This window comes from Chiloscyllium plagiosum, chromosome 15, assembly GCF_004010195.1.
Source record: "Chiloscyllium plagiosum isolate BGI_BamShark_2017 chromosome 15, ASM401019v2, whole genome shotgun sequence".
Taxonomy (NCBI): domain Eukaryota; kingdom Metazoa; phylum Chordata; class Chondrichthyes; order Orectolobiformes; family Hemiscylliidae; genus Chiloscyllium; species Chiloscyllium plagiosum.
Genome location: NC_057724.1, coordinates 41,965,132 through 41,968,841, shown reverse-complemented (window position 1 = coordinate 41,968,841; position 3,710 = coordinate 41,965,132).

The window sequence follows — 3,710 nt, the reverse complement described above, 5'->3', positions numbered from 1 at the left end:
GAAATCTGGGCCCTTAATTTGCACTGAATGGAGCATATTTAATGCTTACATTTCATATTTCTTAAAACTTGGAAAAAACCTGAGAAAAATATCTTCAGTGTTTGGAGTTTGGGATATGTATTTTTCTCTTGCCTGCACTATCAAACAAAAGGGAGCTCAGTAATTACTATCCCATTAGATTTTACCTCCTGGTTGAACAGCTTCGGGATCAGGCCTTTGTCAGACTAGGGAATTTGCTGGATCACAGGAAGTCAGGTGTATTCCATGCACAAACACTTTTTATTCCACATTTAAAAATAATATTGTTACATTTATCTGAGGTGAGGTTTGTCATCTTGGGAGAAGACTGCAACTTTCCAAAATGATGAATGTTAGGATCGTATTTTTTAAAAAGTGTATTTTTGAAATTAACAATGTGGCTGCACTCCCAGCCTGTCTTATTTATAGTGAATTGTCAAATCTTTGGAAGTTGCTTTAATGTTTGGATCTTCATGTTATTGCCATCAAATCTGGTTGGTTTCCAACTTCTGTGTATACCTCCTCCTAGTTGGCTAACTATCAGCTGTAACCATATCCATATAATGTTAGTTTTACATCCTTGAATAGAGAAGCTTTTAAGTTCCCAGAATCATCATATGATTGATCATGGGTCGAGAAGGGAGGTTATTCAGTTTATTCATTTCCCCTACCTGAATTACACTGCTGACTGTAAATTTTAAAAGTATTTCTTTTTGAAAGGTTAGGTTCCCTCCTTGATCCCTCTTTCTGATTCCATTCCAGCCTATTCAAGGTATCTCACAGATGAAAGACCCAAGTGCAATTTTGTATTCCATCTAACTTTGAGAGAGGGGGATTATTTTCCTGTTTAGATGTACTTAGTACCTCATATGTAGTTTTGATCGTTTTTGAAAAATCAGCATAATTTTTTTAAACATTGAACTGGAAAAGGAAATTATTTTCAATTCAATGAGTTGTCCCTCTGGCATTTTTGTGTGAAAGTTCATTTTTTCAAATGAGGCAAGATTTATCTTTTAATGTCGGCTTTATCTCTGAAACAATTACATTAATCAGTGCAGAATTGCAAAGTATCAAGATATTTTAATTAGCATCTGTAATTTGTTCTGTAATTATCTGAGCCATTTGTATCCACACAAGAATAGCTACTGTCTGAGAAAGTGTTTGAATTAAATCTGCAACTATCAAACTGGAAATCTGGCTTTAGCTCCCTTTCATTGCATAACTTTCTAATAAACTAAATTTCTGTATATGCAAATAACATCTGAGATTAAGCAAAAGCTGAAATTTAAAAATCCTTAAGACAATTTGAGTTGTGCATATGAAAACTACTGTTTAACTATTGGGAATGGGATGTTGTAATAGAGTTTTGAATTATAGGAGTAGGTTGTAAGAAAATGAGTAGATTAAAGTATAACTTTGAGAAATACCCAAGACCTAAATGATAGGATCTTTCATTTAGCTTCAGTGCCCATTTTGACTGGAAATCTAACCAAGGTTGCCAACTTGTCCGCTATCCAAAAACTCAAGCTTTGTTTTAGTTCATAGCTGTGAAGCAGTCTGAGTATCTCACACTAAAATAGTTTATAAATAACTCTGTGCAATTCCAAAAACAGTACAGCATAGACTCTTGCACTGTTAACATTGGAAGAGTGGTAGAATTCCTGGACAGCCTATGTCATTTCTCCTGGGGTTTCCATGGCTTTTCTGCAAAGCCACAGAACACACCTTAAAGTTTCTCCAATGTTTTTGGTCACCAAAAAAAAATGATTAATTGAACAAGCTAGTAGAGGACAATTGGCACTTGTGTATCCTTGTTTAAACATGACTTCTGTCAAAAATTTCAATCTGTAGTAGTGAAAGGACACATTTGGTTGAATGAAAACCAAACTATTGAAGTTTGGTCGTTGGTAGTGTACTTTTTCCCAATTGACACATACCAAATATTACTCTGAGAAGGAACAAAATGAGAGAAATGCCTGTTCCCATAATGTTTCAAACACTTTTCAAAGTTTTATCATTGTTGTCTAAGGAATACTTTTAAATTGCTTTTAAAACTAATTAAGTAGGTGATCTGTTTTGGGTTAAAAAAAATGAACTGCTGTGCACTGTAGGGAGCTGTTTCCTGAAGTATTAATTAAGGTGCATTGATCCCATTTTATAGAAAGCTTTATTTCAACTATATAAAATTAAAATGTAACCTAGAAATAACTAATGGAGTAGACAGAAACCTTTATCCTGCATTTTATCAGTATTGAAAGGGTTCAATACTGATAATCTAGAACAGCGGTCATTATTGTATACCAGCTACAAACACATCGTACATACCTTTTTAACTGTTTGAATCGTTAATTGGATTAATTCACTTATCTAAATATATTAGGGCTTCTTGTACCTACTCTGAAAATATGAATTCAGGCACTCCCTATTGTTCTAGACTTAAAAAGAAATGAGGAGCAAAGTTTCACATCTAATGCTTTACTGTTTGGCAAGAAGAAATTGCATTTATCCTAACGAATTGAATTGCAGTCATATTTCACACTGTAAATTTGGTGTTTGTCACTTTTTAAAATAAAGACCATTATCATGATTTCCCCTCCATTCACATCACTATTTACGATTGCATAATTTACCGACACACCAGCTGGACTTGCTTGAAGGCAAAAGAAAATGACCATTGAAAATATTTCAGTTGTTAATATCAACAAGAGGATAAAACTGGTGAAGACTGAAATAATTGGACAAGGTGGCTTCTGTTGATTTGAGTCAGATGAACAGATTATATCTGGTACTGTTAATTTGTTTGATTCTAGAATCTTCTGAATATAACTGCTGATATCATACTTGAATCAATTTCTAAATCCAAATACTAGTATTACAAATACTTAGTTATGCTTACATTGATTTCATGTTGTAATGTTGCTTTTTTTAAAAAAAAATTGAATAATGTAACTATATTATTTGTCAACTCTTTTGCAATGGATAATTAGTATAATGGAAGTGATTTCTACCTCCATTTCATTTACTAAACTGCTTTGTAATTCTTCTTTAAAACATTTTCTTACAAGTAAAATTTAGTCAGTGAAACATGGTGTCAGTGCATATTTCCTATCTGACATTTGTGCCAGACCTATAGGATTTCAAGTGAGGCATTCATCCTGGCCAAAGTCTACCTTGGAATTTGAGGGGGTTGGATAAAAGGGGACTTTTTCTCTCAACTAGTTGCAAAAATAGAATGCTTCTTTTCAGCTTCCTTCTTCTGATACCAATTTACCTAAATGTATATACATTTTAAAAGCACTCATGGTATCTGGTCTTTGCTGACTAAACCAGCAATTGTTGCCAGAACTACTTCTATTGAAGGAGGCAGTAAGTTGGTGCCTTGAACTATTTTCGAACATCTAACAACATTATGGGAAGTGAGCTCCAGTATTTGGACCCAGTGACAATGCAGGAACAATGAGAGTATTCAGAATCAAGATGATGAGTGGTTCAGAAGCAAACTTACAGATAGTGGTGTTCTTGTGTATCTTGCCCTTATTCTTCTAGATGGTGAGGCTGTGAATTTGGAAGATGCTGTTGAAGGAGCATTGTTGAATTACTGTAGTGCATCTTATGGATGATGTTTGCTGTTGATTCTGTGTGTTGGTGGCAGAGGAATTGCATGTTTTAAAATGGTGGATAGGGTGCCAATC